This window comes from Abramis brama (genome assembly GCF_963993115.1).
Source record: "Abramis brama genome assembly, chromosome: 11".
NCBI lineage: Eukaryota > Metazoa > Chordata > Actinopteri > Cypriniformes > Leuciscidae > Abramis > Abramis brama.
The window spans coordinates 20,000,699-20,017,252 of record NC_139973.1 but is presented as its reverse complement, the minus strand read 5'-3'; the positions used below and the strand labels follow the sequence as shown (position 1 = coordinate 20,017,252).

The 16,554-nt window shown below is 37.9% G+C and overlaps 1 protein-coding gene across 2 annotated transcripts in view; it reads left to right on the top strand.

Moving 5' to 3' along the window:
- The first annotated feature begins 1,202 nt into the window (after positions 1-1,202).
- znf644b (zinc finger protein 644b) overlaps positions 1,203-16,554 on the top strand; it is a 29,797-nt gene continuing 14,445 nt past the window's right edge. Inside the window, exons 1-2 of one of the 2 annotated variants that reach the window (XM_084128216.1) lie at positions 1,213-1,319; positions 3,892-3,952. The gene's annotated coding sequence lies outside the window, so the exon portion shown is untranslated. Of the gene's footprint in view, positions 1,320-3,891; positions 3,953-16,554 lie in introns of both variants that reach the window. The other variant, XM_084128215.1, reaches the window with a different exon arrangement.

Here is a 16,554-nt window from a genome sequence, read left to right as displayed (position 1 = left end):
GAAGCATATCAAGGTTCTGGCGTGGCCTAGCCAGTCTCCAGACCTAAACCCAATAGAGAATCTTTGGAGGGAGCTCAAACTCCGTGTTTCTCAACGACAGCCCAGAAACCTGACTGATCTAGAGAAGATCTATGTGGAGGAGTGGGGGCCAAAATCCCTCCTGGAGTGTGTGCAAACCTGGTGAAAAACGACAGGAAACGTTTGACCTCTGTAATTGCAAACAAAGGCTACTGTACCAAATATTAACATTGATTTTCTCAGGTGTTCAAATACTTATTTGCAGCTGTATCATACAAATAAATAGTTAAAAAATCATACATTGTGATTTCTGGATTCTTTTTTTTAGATTATGTCTCTCACAGTGGACATGCACCTACGATGACAATTTCAGACCCCTCCATGATTTCTAAGTGGAGAACTTGCAAAATAGCAGGGTGTTCAAATACTTATTTTCCTCACTGTGTATATATATATATATATATATATATATAAAGGATTCCAGTCACTGACAATGTTATGAAAGAAAACTTTCAATGTCAATAACACTCTCTATCACTGCATGTAGAGTTTAAATATGTGGTTTAAAATACATTTGACATCTTTATAGTAACAAAACTGATATGCAAAAGATCTTATTCCATTCCTTTAAATTGTGATCTCACATTACAAACAACAACAAAAATGCAATTCAGGAATTCATTATATGCATTATATTCAACTTATATGCAGTATGCATATAAACAAGACAGTTTCTACAGTGTCTATTATCAAACAACTTAAAACTGCAATCTCCACTAAAAGTATAACAATTTCCAACAAGAAATGCTTACAATCATTTTCCGATAAAACGATAAGCATTCTAGCCAATTATGATATTCTTATTGACCAAATCACTAGGTGTGCAAGTCCACCTCCCCACCATCTTTTCTCTTTTTTTTTTTTTTTTAACACCAGCAGTAACTTCACCTAAGAAGAATTCACCCTCTGTCTCTGGAATAATCCATATCGCGAGCGGGGGATTTACAGTGCGTCTCCACATCACCCCGCTTTATAAAGACCCAATGCACCATTTCTCCGTGAATATTAACATGACCTTACCTTTTCATTTTCTCTTTTAAAGAGCGTAAACATTTCTTTTGTTCTTCGAATATGGTGTGATTGGTATACGCACAGACCGAACATCCCTCCTGCAGTTTTAGTTCAACCTGCAGAATTTTAGGCAAAATGGCGACATTGTAACAGATGGAGGACGAAAAAGAGGAGTGTAATCAAGTACCATGACAAACTTGTCCCATGTTATAGTGTCATTCTCTGGAAAGGTAGGTTTAAAGCTTACAAACGTCTTCCCTTGCCGGATGTGTGTTTAACCTTGTAGAGAGATGAGTGCGCGATGGGTACAGTAAGTCCTTGCATGGGCACGAGAGCTTATAGACGGGCATCGGGTATGTCAACACCGTGCCAGTCACGAATCTTGCAAGCTAACATTTCACCCCTCCGCTGTCATGCTATTGCTCTGAATGGTATTGCATTTGGGGGAAGTTGGACGCTCTTCTGCCATCTGAGGTTTCTCGTTTCCCCCCTGCAAAACACTTTATACACACTTTTACAAGGTGGGTGCCAGAATCGATCCAAAGCCGTGTCAGTCACTGGATGAGACGAGCCGTTTTTCCGTGTCAGCGGGGAGTTTGTGTCGCGGGTTTGACACTTGAAGAGCGCAGACGTGTTTAGACGCTCTTCATGAAGGCGTTAGGCGCGACCTTGATTGGAGGGAATCTGTTCGCTACGCGTTTGCGCACCGTGGCAAACAAACATGCCGCCAGCCTATTGCTTTCACTTGAAAAGCACAGTCGATCATTTTGAATGGTACTTAAAAATAGGCCCTATGTGAAAAATTCTTGCATGTCCCCTGAACTTTTAATAGCTGTAAAATCACATTTTATAGGCCTAGTCTTTTCAAATGCACTGATATATATGTGTGGCCTACTGCATAATTTTGATAAATTCTGCTATACCTCCATTAGTTCTAGACTTGCAGATGTACAAAGTCTGTTTTGCTGCATGACAACTTTTTGTGCCAAAGTCACCATGAAATCTAAATCGATTTTTTAATGCAATATTGGTTTTAGTTTTATTATAAATCATACAATATGTGCACATCAATATTATTATTTTTTAATTCATGTGCCCCCTCATAATCTTTAATCAAAATAACTTACCCTCCCACTTTCACCAACATCTCTTCTCTGATGACGTGTTCATTGTAGCAAGGGCGGTAGCAATGGGTCAATTATGAACGATTCTTCATTTTGAATTCATCTTTAAAGGTGAACTATGCAGGTTTTTTTTTAGCTTAATTTACCTTAACTGAACAGCTTCGGAGTCATTGGAATGGTTATATGACTTTTTTCGGGTTGAATGGTGGTCTTCTCGCACCCCCCTAGCGCCTTTGAGCGGAAAAAACACCCTTGCAACTTTGGGTTGACGCCTCCATAGATATCATATATAAACGCTAGATGTCTTATGGCGCAGTCACTTCCGGCATCACCGTTCGGCCATCTTACCACAGTGAAGCTGTGCATTAGGTGAGTGATCAGCATGCACACAAATCCTCATATCTCGCTGAAATATTGACGGATTTACAAACGGTTTGGTTTCTTACAAACGTTATTAACGTGGCTATAATTCCGAATGCTTGAACATGTATGTTATAATTATTCATATGTATGCAGTGTATGTATGTAGTGTCATAACTACATCTCTGACGTTTATAACAAACCAAACCGTTTGAAAATCGGTAGAAAATTGAGCAAGTTATGGTTATTTAAAAGTATATGCACCATTAAACGAGTGAGCGAGCACACTGTGGCAAGATGGCCGCCACATGCGGACGTCGACCTGCATTGGCCAGCAGCGCGCATGAGACATCTAGCCTTTATATATGATATCTATGGGCGCCTCAGCGTCAGGAAGTATCGTGTGATATCAGGTCTCGCGATGTAACGAATTGCTTTACGGCACTGCACACATATACACTATCTAAACATTTATATGCTAGCCTTCTGTGTATCATACATACCTCAGTGGACATTGCTCCGTGCGTTCGCCGGCTTCTTTGAAAACAAATGCACATGACCAGAGGGAGAAGATGGGAGGGGGGCGAGTCGCCAACGAGTTTTGACGACAGTGTTGTCAAATATCTATTCCGAAGCTGTAGGGGGAGCTCTATAGAGAAACCCGTGAGCAAAAAGTAAGAAAACGGCGAAGAAATTGCCAAAACTGCATAGCGCCGCTTTAATATGACTCAGGAACAATGAGTCTCTTAGAGTGATTCATTCATTTTGTGTTGACCGCGCATGTGCAACATCCTATAGGTTCTGTACAGGAAACATAAATTATATAGTTCACCTCTTGAGTCTTTGGGTTTGGGTTCGGGTCCGAGTCGTTCGTTCATACTGTGACAGCCCCATAGAGGCTATGCTGTCTGTACCGGAAAGAGAAATTATTAGTTAACCTCCCGAGTCTTCGGATCTGACACTTCTGAGTCGTTTGTTCTTTTGTCACGTGACGTGACAGCGTATTGGATACAGAAATTAGTTAATAATTCCCAAACTTCCTTACAAACAAGAACGATGTTCGTTTTTCAACTCGTACAGTTACGTGATATGTTTCTGGTCAATTTATATATATTTTTAATTTCTGTCATGACGGTTCTTTTCCATAACATTGAATGTGGTAATAAAGAATTTGTAATGCTTTAAACTTTATCCGTATGATGTGGATAAAGCAAATATACCTATATATAATAACAACATATAGTTACGTTACAAAAGAATGAACATATCGAGCATGAAGACTCGAGAGATGAAGTAAGCAATTCTGTTTCTGGTACAGGCTGCAAAGCTTCGGACTGTGGATGTGATGTGACAAAAGAACGAATGGCTCAGATCGGGAGGTGAGGTAAACTTACTGACTGCTAAGCAAAAAATTCTTCGTTTCTGTTTCACATAATTTGGCCTTGGCTGCATACATAACTTCTGAGTTACTTTTTCAATTAAGCAATTCGAGTTACTTTGTTTTTCCATTTATTGACTGACAGCTCTCCTGTCCCCATGTTGAGAGAAATCATGAGTAAGTGCAGAGGTGTTGTATGCGCTGTGTGAACATGATGGTTATTGTTTTAGAATAAATGTGAGCAGGCATTTACTCAACTCACAGATTCAGCATTACTCAAAATTAATAAAAAACTGTTAAATGCAAGCTTAGAATATTACGAAAACCAGCAATAATTCAATATATTAAATTACACAAATATACTCTATGCAGGCTATTTAATCTCACTTTATTAACCAGTATCTTTGCTGCTGACCTTCGATGATCCACTTCAACCATACTAATAAGCAAAAATCACATTTGAGTTTCATTTTTTAAACATTTTAATGCTGAAGTAAGTGTGTTGAACTTTCATCCTATTCTTCTTCCATCCAGAATGGCAGAACAAAACATTTATTTTTTTTAACTGCGCCCTCTACTATACAGCCATGATTTTGCATTTCTTTCAGCCTGAGGCTTATTCATTTCACGTTTGATGTGAAAGTGTCTTTACATTTGTCAAAAATAGAAAAGTGTTTTGTTGTTATTAAAAAAACAAACAAGCAAGCTCACCCAGGTGAGAAAAAGTAATGCAAAAGTAATGCAACACATTGCATTCCATTAAAAGTTACTTTTTTAGGGAGTAACGCAATATTGTAATGCTTTACTTTTTAAAAGTAACTTTCCCCAACACTGTCGAAATGTGATCATCTCGTAAGTAGAATTTGTCTATAAACGTAACATTTCCGTTTTATTCTGCTAAAATGAACAAAATGAACAAAATTCAGTGTTTCCCCTAGGTTTACAGGTTTGGGGGGGGGGGGGGGGGGGGGGGGGGTTTTTTTTTTTTTTTTGGTGCGTTCCCGAGATTAGACCTTTCTTAACATAATGCCGAAAACCCGAAGTCTCTAGGTGGTCTGATTGAGGAGTAGATAGAAGTGCAAGATTGGTGCGCACAGACGCACAGAACAGAAATCATGAGTTGATAAGCGCAATTTCCGGGGGAAAATTGCGCTAAAAATGTTAACATAAGATATCTGTTTAAAAAAATAAAATAAACATATTTTAATCTTTTTAAAACTGACTTTTGAAAATAACCTTTGTTAAATGTATATAAGTATTTGTTCATATTAATGGACCAGAGCTTAATAGTTTTATTTTTTTAACTAACAACTAAAAAAAGATTTAGAAATACTAACAAATATATTGCTCATTCATTGTTCGTTAATGTGTTAATACATTTATATGACAAACTAATTTTAAATGGGCTTTTTTGTGAGAAGTTTTTATTTCTATGATGCATTTATTGGAGAGAACAATCATGTCAGACGCAGCACTGCTGTGAACGCACATTCACGTTTAAACAATTTAAACAATGTATTATTCAATGCATTACTTCTATATAATTATATATTAAGTTGCTCAAGCAAGTGGTAAAATACGTAACCATGTACTTATATTAACATCTTTTGCATTTAAATTTTAATACAATAAATCTTGCATGTCACAAAGAACTTGTTTTTCCACCTCCACGAATGTCATTATGTCGCCTTGTTGAGGTAAATTGTTTTCCTTGCTTAACCCCGGTCTTAAAGTGAAAAAAGTAGTATTTAATTAAATAAATTTACTACATTTTATTTAATTAATCGCACTTATGGTGAAATTACTACATTTTCAGGTCAATCTGTGTTCATTTTGCCCACGAAACATGCGCTGTCACTTTAATTCAGCGTTTGCAGCACAGGAAAAAATCATAGACAGTATATAAACGGCAAAAATAGACTCGGTGCGGAAACGATATGCTGTATACGCAGCGCAACTGAAAGAAATCGATCATCGACGGACTGCATCCGCGTGCAGTGTAAAAGCTTTGTAAACATGGGTAGGCTATGGAAAAAAAATACTCACCGCATACACACTGCAAACGAAATATGTGTGAAACGGGCGGAGCAGGAGAGCTACTCCGGCTGCTACTCGCAGTAGAGTGAGTGTTGCCATCTTCAGTTCAGCGACATATTTCCCGCCGCGCGCTCTCTGTCCGCTAGTGCTCATCTGTATTTGACGCAAGTGTTTGTTTGTGTGTGAGTGTGCGCGCTTGCGCACTCATTGGAATAGCTAATTGTAAACGCGCAAACACAGACAGAAAAGACATGCCATCGTGGAAATAAGATAAATAACATATTACTTAAGGGCTATTTAGTTTTTTTTAATAAAATAACAAATTGTAATCTGGCACTATAAATAAATTCAAATCAAATTTACTTGACCTTCAAGGGGGGCGGGGGGAGCCGTTAGGAGGGCGGGGCGCCCCCCTTATATAATGGTAGGGGAAACACTGAAATTACTTGGAAAAAAGATTCGTTCATTTTAATGAACGAGATTCAAAAGTCAGTAAAATAATTCAGGTGTTCCAATCACTTTTTCAATGGCCACAGTTGTATAAAATCAAGCACCTAGGCATGCAGACTGCTTCTACAAACATTGGAGAAAGAATGGGTCGCTCTCAGGAGCTCAGTGAATTCAAGCATGGTACCGTGATTGGTAAATATTCCTGGTCAACTGTTAGTGTTATAATAACAAAGTGGTAGCAATTGGGAACAACAGCAACTCAGCCACGAAGTGGTAGGCCACGTAAAATCACAGAGCGGGGTCAGCGCATACAACTTTCTGCAGAGTCAATAGCTACAGACCTTCAAACTTTGTATGGCCTTCAGATTAGCTCAAGAACAGTGCATAGAGAGCTTCATGGAATGGGTTTCCATGGCCAAGCAGCTGCATCCAAGCCTTACATCACCAAGTGCAATGCAAAGCGTCAGATTCAGTGGTTTAAAGCACGCCGCCACTGGACTCTAGAGCAGTGGAGACGTGTTCTCTGGAGTGACTAATCAAGGTTCTCTGTCTGGCAATCCAATGAATGAGTCTGGGTTTGGCGTTTGCCAGGAGAACGGTACTTGCCTGACTGCATTGTGCCAAGTGTAAAGTTTGGTGGAGGAGGGATTATGGTGTGGGGTTGTTTTTCAGGGGTTGGGCTTGGCCCATTAGTTCCAGTGAAAGGAACTCTTAATGCTTCAGCACACCAATACATTTTGGACAATTTCATGCTCCCAACTTTGTGGGAACAGTTTGGGGATAGCCCCTTTCTGTTCCAACATGACTGCGCACCAGTGCACAAAGCAAGGTCCATAAAGATATGGATGAGCGAGTTTGGTGTGGAGGAACTTGACTGGGCTGCACAGAGTCCTGACCTTAACCCGATAGAACACCTTTGGGATGAATTAGAGTGGAGACTGCAAGCCAGGTCTTCTCGTCCAACATCAATGCCTGACCTCAGAAATGTGCTTCTAGAAAAATGGTAATAAATTCCCATAAACACACTCCTAAACCTTGTGGAAAGCCTTCCCAGAAGAGTTGAAGCTGTTATAGTTGCAAAGGGTGGGTCAACTCCATATAAAACCCTACGGATTAAGAATTGGATGTCATTAAAGTTCATGTGCATGTGAAGGCAGACGTCCCAAATCTTTTGGCAATATAGTGTATGTCACAATGGGGAAGAAAAAGACTATCACAACTTATGTTTTATGTGGACTTTAACCCTTTTTCTGCCCTAGCTCTTTGCTAACTATGTCAAGTTTCAGTGTTTTAATTTGCTCTCAGTCAGTTACTCACAGTGCTAGACTTGCAAGCCATAAAGCTGTGTGACTTGTCAGCCGTAACTCAGAGACTTTCTACCTCCACATAAAATTTCACCTTTGATTATTTATTTAATAAAAACTATAAATAATATATAAATAAATATATAAATATATAAATTATATATAATAATAAATAATATCATGTCAAAGAGTGCTATTGGACTGCATATCAGCACGGTTGTGATTCAGCCGCATGACTGTAAATGTGATGTTTATGTTATTAAAAAAATGTCAAAAAGTAAAATCATTAAGTTAATAATATGAAGTAATTTGCTCTTGAAAGCAGTGAACACAGATAAGCGGAGTGAAATTTTCCTGTGCTGTTATACTATATAGAAAGGGGTTGGACAATGAAACAATGGTTTTAGATGACAGTAATTATTATGGTGTAGCAGGGCATTCCTTTGTGGCCAATACAGCATAAATTTGTCTTGGGAATGATAGATACAAGTCCTGCCAGTGGCCAGAGGGATTTTGAGCCATTCCTCTTCCAGAGCAGTAGCCAGGTCACTGCATGATGCTGGTGGAGGAAAACGTTTTATAACTTGCTCCTCCAAAATACCCCAAAGTGGCTCAAAAATATTTAGATCTGGTGACTGTGGTTTTATGTTTTTTGGATACAATCCAGGTTAGTACCCGAACATTCCTCACAGCTTCCTGTGACTCCTGTTGGTTCATGCTTTGTGGTGGTATGCCGACATTACCTTGGATACCATAGCTCTCGAAACACCCCAAGGACTTGCTGTCCTGGTCATAGATGAGCCAGTGAGATGCGCACCAGCAATCTGTGCTCTTTTGAGCTAGCTCTTTTGATATGTCTCCAGTTATGTTGGGTGGATTGCAATATTTTATGCACAACTGTGCTATTGCTCTGCTAATTCAACCTTCACACTCTGCTCTTACTGGTGGAATGTAAAATCAGTGAAGATTGGCCACCAGGCCATGTATATGTTTCAGTTTCATTCTCCAACTCCTGTAAATATATCAGCACACTTTGAACTCTGCTTGACCAATTAGAATAGAGGACTGACACTACCTGTTGTATTAACATATTTAATAGCAAGGACAGTTTTGTTTGTTGCTTTGAAGTATGACCCAGGTTGTTGCTTTATTGGTGTTTTTGTGGACTGTTATTGCAAATGTGTGACTGACCCTTGTATTGAGTTGCATTGTTTTCTTCTAGTTTTTTTTTAATAAGATCTAAATACCCTTATTATTGATCATTAGTTCTTTGCATTCTCTGTTTTCTCATTCTTAATTATCTAAGCATATGTTCACAATGAAGCTATTTTTACACAGATATTAATGCTTTGTTTATAGACACTGTATAAAGGGGCCCAGGAAACACAAGGATAGTTACTTCTTTTTTTTATTTTATTGGTGTTTACAAATAAAGCGGATGGCAGATGTTTTAGCTATTATCATTAAGGTGAAGCACCATTACAGTTTTAGTTTCTCAGACTTAAGCAGATTTAATGGTCATTTCCCCATTATAATAATCTCTTTACTTGATAATTTAAACAACAATTAAAAGAAAAGAAAGCTTTTTTTCTGTACTCGGTTTCTGATAAGTAAGCGGTAATGGCTGTTTTAATTTACAGCTACTTTAATATTGATTTGAATTTTGGTTTTAATTTACTTGTAGAGACTGTGGAGTCTGTGGATGTCTGAATGAGCAATATATTCCTAGATGAGCGATCAATAATAAATTGATGCTAAGACAATGATCCCGTGGAAATATTTCACTATACTGAATCTTGAGATTGACCAACCAGTATCAAGAATACCAGAGAGCTATAGAATATTATAATGCACACTAATACCCCTGAAAGCCGTATTGCTTTTTTTTTTTGGTCCTGCGAAAACAGTTAATTCAAAGTTCATGACAGAGTCCTATCTCAGTCCATGCATATTTGATAGTAGTCACCTTAATATAATATAAACAGCAGTCTTAACTTAAGAAAAAAAAAAGATCTGATTACTAAAGCTAATTGAAGAAGGTCAAGACCAGGAGCAGGGCTCAGGCTGATGCAATCTGCAACCCACTCGCTCACAAATTCATAATTAAATCATGTAAAGATAGATTACATAGCATGACTAAGTAAATTAAATACTTCAGTTCACACAAATTGATTATGTGTCACTCAGCAAGGTCAAATATTTGCACTGAGACGCATTTGTGGAATGTGCAGAATGCTAAAAATCGGTCCCATCTTCCCTGTTTTTGCTTGGCTCCCAGTTCACAGTGTTCTAAATGAAGACACAGGGGAATGTTTTAATGGGAGTACACTGGCCTGAATTAGCAAGCCAGCACTACTGCAGCTGGGCCGGAGAGATATTTCAGTAAGCTGTTGATCTAGCCAGAACATGGAGACCTGCATAAATCTATTAGTGGAAGAGGCCAAGAGAGAGAGAGAGGCCTATTTATCCTATGTTATGCTATGACTATTAGCTGCTCATTCCATATCATTTAACCTCCAGCATGACCTCTCATTACAGCCACCAGACTCATTAGTATATTACAATGTAATGTGCTCTACTACTTATATGAGCTTATGTTGACCTTAAGGCCGTGTGTCCACTAAAGCGTTTTAGCCAGCTGAAAATGCTAGGCGCCCTGCTGAATACGCCTTGCTATGGGGGCTTGAGTGTTTTGGCAGCTCAGCATTTTTTTCAGTTGAGACACACAAAAGTGTTGCTAGTATCTCATTTCACACATATTTTGTTTCTGTGTTGATTCTATATTAAAATGTCGATACAATGTAACAAATTTTCTCTGGCTCTTGTTTTAAATGATTTTGTTCCGTTATTATGCTTGTTGTTGTCATCTGTTGACGCGGTTGGTAGGTGTGGTATTAGTCCCGCCCCTCCTCCACTGTGATTGGACGGTTGGGTATAACTGTGACAGTGATGAGCGCTGCGTTTTACCCAAAGTTGAACATTCTTCAACTCTCGGCGACCTGTAAAAAACGGCGAGCGTTCAGCGATTCAGCGTGAAAACAATTGAAAAAATATGCCAGCCACGTGAAAAAACGCTTTGGTGGACCTATAGCCTAAGGTTTAAGGGGCTGAGTTTTGGTGATAGATAGATAGATAGATAGATAGATAGATAGATAGATAGATAGATAGACAGAGGTGGACGAAGTACACAACTTCCTTACTTGAGTGAAAGTACAGATACTACTGGTCAAATATTACTCCGTTACAAGTAAAAGTTGTAAAGACCTATTTTTACTTAAGTAAAAGTACAGAAGTACTAGTTTTTAAAAATACTTAAGTATCAAAAGTAAAAAGTAAATGTCAATGCATTGTTTTATTATTGTTGCATTGTTGTATGTAATACTTAAAGTACCGTATGCCTCTGAATCTACGCCTGCCTTCCTACCCTCATATCAATATCAAATTTATTTCTAGAACACAGTTCCAGTAGTGGGATTGAATGTGAGATTGAATGTGCACTCAATAACGTCCACAATGGTTTCGGACACCCAAAATGGCTGTTTCCTCAAATATTGCCCTATTTAAAGTTTTTTGGCTTTTAGTATGAATATGTTAGCCTTACTGTTATCTATAAGCTAGTGTGCTCCAAAAAAGTGACAAAAGTCGCATTTAGAAGACCAAACCCAGCGTTGAAAATGAAAATCAGGTTTATGTCAGAATCCAATGTCAGATTGACATTGATCTCCAACGTTGGACAGACGTTGTATTGTGGTTGAAAATGAAAATCGGGTTGACGTCAGAAACCAACATCAGTCGGGTTCTGACGTCAACCCGACTTTTATTTTCAATCAATATCCAACGTCAATCTGACGTCGGGTTCTGATGTCAATCAGATGCAGGGTTCTGACGTCAACCCGACTTTCATTTCCAACCAAAATGCAACCCCTGCAACCAAAATCATCCACTGACTGATGTTACTTTCTACTCAAGGACCTTGACAGAATTGTAGTGGAGTAAAAAGTACAATATTTGTCTTTCAAATGTAGTGAGGTTAAAGTAAAAAGTTTCCAGAAAAAATAATACTCAAGTAAAGTACAGCTACGCAAAAAGTGTACTTAAGTACGGTACTCAAGTGAATGTACTTTGTTACTGTCCACCTCTGTAGATAGATAGATAGATAGATAGATAGATAGATAGATAGATAGATAGATAGATAGATAGATAGATAGAAAGAAAAGTTACTTTAAATTGTAATAATATTTTTGATCAAATATCTACTTCGACCACTGTTGTAAGCTGTTGAATGTTGCACACGGGTTATAACTACTTCCCAATAATTGTTTTACTTTTTTGGGGGTTTTCCCCTCCACCTTGTTACACTTGTGGTGTTCCCAGTCAAAAATGACTGGCCTACAAAAAATTGCTTATTCTAATTCAATCTTTTTGTCAACTTGTTTTCTTTCAATTAGGACATTTTTTATTTTTTTGGAACTGATTGATCATAGGCTTCATTGATCTGAGTTTATGATCTCAGTTCAATGAGGCCTACGATCAATCAGTTTCAAAAATAAACACAAAACCTGCCATTATTGAAAGAAAACAAGTTGACAAAAAGATTTAAACCAATATTTGATGATAATATACTTTAGCATAACAAGATATTCACAAGCTATTTTTTGTAGGCCAGTATATATTCTTTTTTTTTTTTTTTTGACCGGGAACACCAAAGGTGTTACAGGGTTCTCAACACAGTGCAAGAAATATGTATTAATTTATTTAAATAATCATTTAGTGTATTTTCATTTTTCCTCTGTATTAAAGTTAATTGCAATGGTGAATGTTGTTAGAAATTTCATTAAAAAAAAGATGAAATACTGACAGAATTAGGATGGAAACGGTGAATGTAAGATTTGTGTCTTCCCTAATGTTGCTGGAAAGCTGGAGTGACATCGCTCTGGCTGTCTGTACACAGCACCAGGGGTGTGTGTAATGTTCCAGATATTTGGTGGCATGTCTCAACACCTTGAGCTGAGGCACAGATGTGTGAACTGCTCTGATACTATAGCTGGGTGTGATCACCAGTCAAATTAAATCAGAGCTGTCAGTTACGCTTGTCAGAGGTATACTTCCCGTCAGCCTGGAAACCTGGCAACCTTCATCTTCCTCTAGCAGCCCTCCAGAAAAAGGCCAAAAAAAGGGGAATCTGGGTATAATGTTGTGTGAGCAAAACTGCCAAAATAATTTTGTGTAATTGGACAATGATCCAACAGAATCGAGATGATAGTGCGGAAAATGTTAACCTGTCTGCGTTCTGCATTCAAAAGATAGCTTTGTCTCTGAAGTTTGTCTTGGGATGTGTGCCAAAATTATTTGACAGATGTGATTGTCACCGGTTAGTCTCGTTCCAAGTTGAGAGCTTGCCTCTCTCTTAGCGCAATTCTCACAACTTTAAAACAGTTATGGCATGGGTGTCCCAGCAGTCAGTTATCCACACCCTGGATAAGCAAATGAGAACACCTATTCCTATTAAAGACTTTATGAGGGAAGTTACACACGTAAAATCTTTCAGCTCACCAAATGCTACAGACAGCATCTGCCTCGGGCTCCAGATCTCACACTGATGACTTCACCACTAGGGGCCAGGATTTGATCACTAATGCTCTGTGGGGTGCTAAACTTGGTTACAGTTAAACATATGAATGCATCTCTCTGAAGATTCAGTTACTGCTCTGCCAGTCATAGTCTGTTTTAAATAATCCTAGTTGTATCAGTATGAAATGTTGGTAACAATATGACAGCGCTTATACTTAGTCTTATGAACAGCTGAAAAATACATGGAAAATGACAGTGTTGCTTGGATTTTTTTTTTTTACTGCATCATAATAGGTCAATTGAACATGCTTGAGTGAAATTGCGTCTATCGCAAGTTAGCAAAAAATTACCGCAGAGGAACACAGTCCGTCGGATCAGACGTGTTTGTAAGCGCCTACAAGAGATTCCAGAATCAATAGGACCAAGGCCGTAAGAATGTTCTATCGACGCTGAAGGGTGTCTCTTACTGAGCACCAATTAACCAAAATTAAATCCACTGTTTCTATTGATTGAAAGGGTAAAGGCAAAAGTTTGCCTGAGAATTAACTGTCAAGCCCCCCAAACCTTTTTTCTTGCGAAATCCTTCAAGGTTGTGGTTCACCAATCTCATTAAATTTTCCAATTATTCCTAGAGTTGGATGTGATATTTTAGAGCTTTGAAAAGAGGTTGCAGGGTGATGTGTGATTATAGAGCATTTCTGTCAGGAAGAGATCACTGAATTACATGTGGTATTAAGAGACTAGATGAGAGTGTGTGAATGGTTTTCCTGTGCATTCATCACATTTAGTGATATTCTGCTTATTGATTTGTTGATCACAAGCAGGTTCTAAAACTTAATTTGTACTACCACATTTTGGGGAAGGCCGTAAAAGCAGAAAACCTATTATTTTTTTAATATATACAAATCTTGAAATATTTGATTGAAATCAAAAATCATGATTAAAATTTGATTAAAATCATGCTTGAAAGGAAAAGTCTTATTTTTGTCCTCAAACACATACACGCAAACTTTTTTAAATATTTATTTTTCAGGTTTTTTCCCCCAACTATTTTCTCTTTCTTTTTTTCTTTTTTTCTTAATTTATTTGTCTCTTTTTTATATATAGGCTATATATTTCATGTTAACTCGGTTATAGAAATTTCTGGACCAATGTTAAGTTGCCAGAGCCATCTGTTGGTCATTAGGGGTAGTGACCAGTAGGAAATACTGATAGAGCCAGCTATAGGAGTGTAACAATATATCGTATCACAGTATATCACAATACAAAAATGCAACAATATGTATCGTGGATAGGGACAGTATGTATTGTGTATAGTTCACCCAAAATGAAAATTACTGTGTGAGAAATAATTTAAGTTTATGGAGTTTTGGTGTCGGTACTACATTAAACTACTATAGTGTTGAATATAATGTATGATAATCCAATGGGGGAATATTTATGGGTCCTGATAATGCCAAATGTCTTATGTTACCAGTAAAAAGTGTCCTACATTAATTTAAATATATCTAGTCTAGACAGTGCAAGCATATTCGTCTAAAATAATTCTGTATTTTCAGTGTCAGAATCATGAATAGTGTAATTCTGGTGTCACCATTGTCCTGTGCGTTGGGTTACCAGCACCAAGTCCAAGCCAATTCATTTGTAATACCAATGTAATACCAATGTAATACCAAATTTAGCATTTTAATAAACAGTCTTTTTTTTGTTAACCTTTTATCTTATGTCTTGGAGTATCGCAATAACATTGCATCGTAAGTTCAGTATCGTGATATGTATCAAATCGTGACATGAGGGTATTGTTACACCCCTACCAGCTAGTGGTTTAAATATTATTATTATTATTATTATTAATTGATTGATTGATTGGAGTCTTCATTTGATCAAATTTAAGTAAATATGATCCCTACTTTACACCTTTGTGTGGCTAAAGGGAACCACAGTTGAATTTCAAATTATGCACATTACATCTGTGACACAAAGTCATATTTAGCTGTTATGCTGAGTCCCACTTGCAAACAGATTCCATAAAAAATAAGCATTAAACCCTGACATTTATTCCAACTTGATACTTTAAAAAAAAATGTTTTTGATGATTTAAAAAATCAATTTAGAATTGGTATTTGTTTACATATGTTCTGAAATGCATATGTTTACACCACGCTTGTTTGTTTGGATAGTTCAATAGAATCTTTTAAGAAATCGTTTTATCTCCTGCACCACATTTTGTTTCGTTTTTGGTTTGGTTTGCTGTATTTTGACTTCATTGAGTACAACCAGACGGTGCACTAAGTAAAGTGGCTTCGGTGCCCCGATATTGATAAGAGCACATTAATTGGAATAAAGAAGGAGGGCCTCTTCTTCTGTCTTTTGTATACATTTACTGTTATACTCATTAGCTTCCCGTCGTCTCCCAGCTAGCATCTTCTTTACAGCCCGCCGGGAGTCTCTCGGGAGGTTATTTACATCTCTCCATGGGGCTCTCTCGGGCTACCAAGCACACCCCCTACCTCTCCTTCTGCATGCATCCCACCTCCTCTTTGATATGTTTGGGAGTTGCTCTGATTGAGTGGGGCTCTGGTGTTAATGACCAGTCTGGATGCAGCTCCGCCCCCTCATTCAGCTTTAATAGATGCCATTGACAAGCAGCAGGGACTGATAAAAATGTGATGATTTTTTAATATCCTAAGGGAGCCTGTTCAGGGGGAGATGGACCACAAAGTGCAAGCTTTGCTTTATGCGGTTAAGAATGAGTCTGTTTTTTTTTTTTTTTTCATTAGCAGAATGTTATTTTAGATTAAGTTTTGGTTAAACAAAAGTCAGTTTGAATGTGTTTACATCCATCAGTTTAGTCCTGATTTAGACAGGAATCCTCTGCCACTATTTGCCCTTTTCCACTTTTATTATGTTGCTCATGTCTTATAGCTTGCATGGCACATTACGTTTTAAGAAAAGGTAATAAAAGTTGTTTCATCCCGAAACCTGCGCCGCTTGACATTTCTCCAAATTTAAGCGTATTGATGTCTGCTCGCTTAGACCCGATCCCGTCCTCAGCGTGTAGACAAGCGTTGACATTGACATGCTTTCATCTGATTGGTCACGTGTCTTCAGCAAAGCGGCAGTGACAAAGTTAGCTTTATTCTTTCACACTACTCAAGCAAGACAGATGTATGCGAGTCTGCCCTCGATCATAGCGGCAGATACGCGCCCGTGCAGCCCCGTCGTATTTAAATCAGATCTC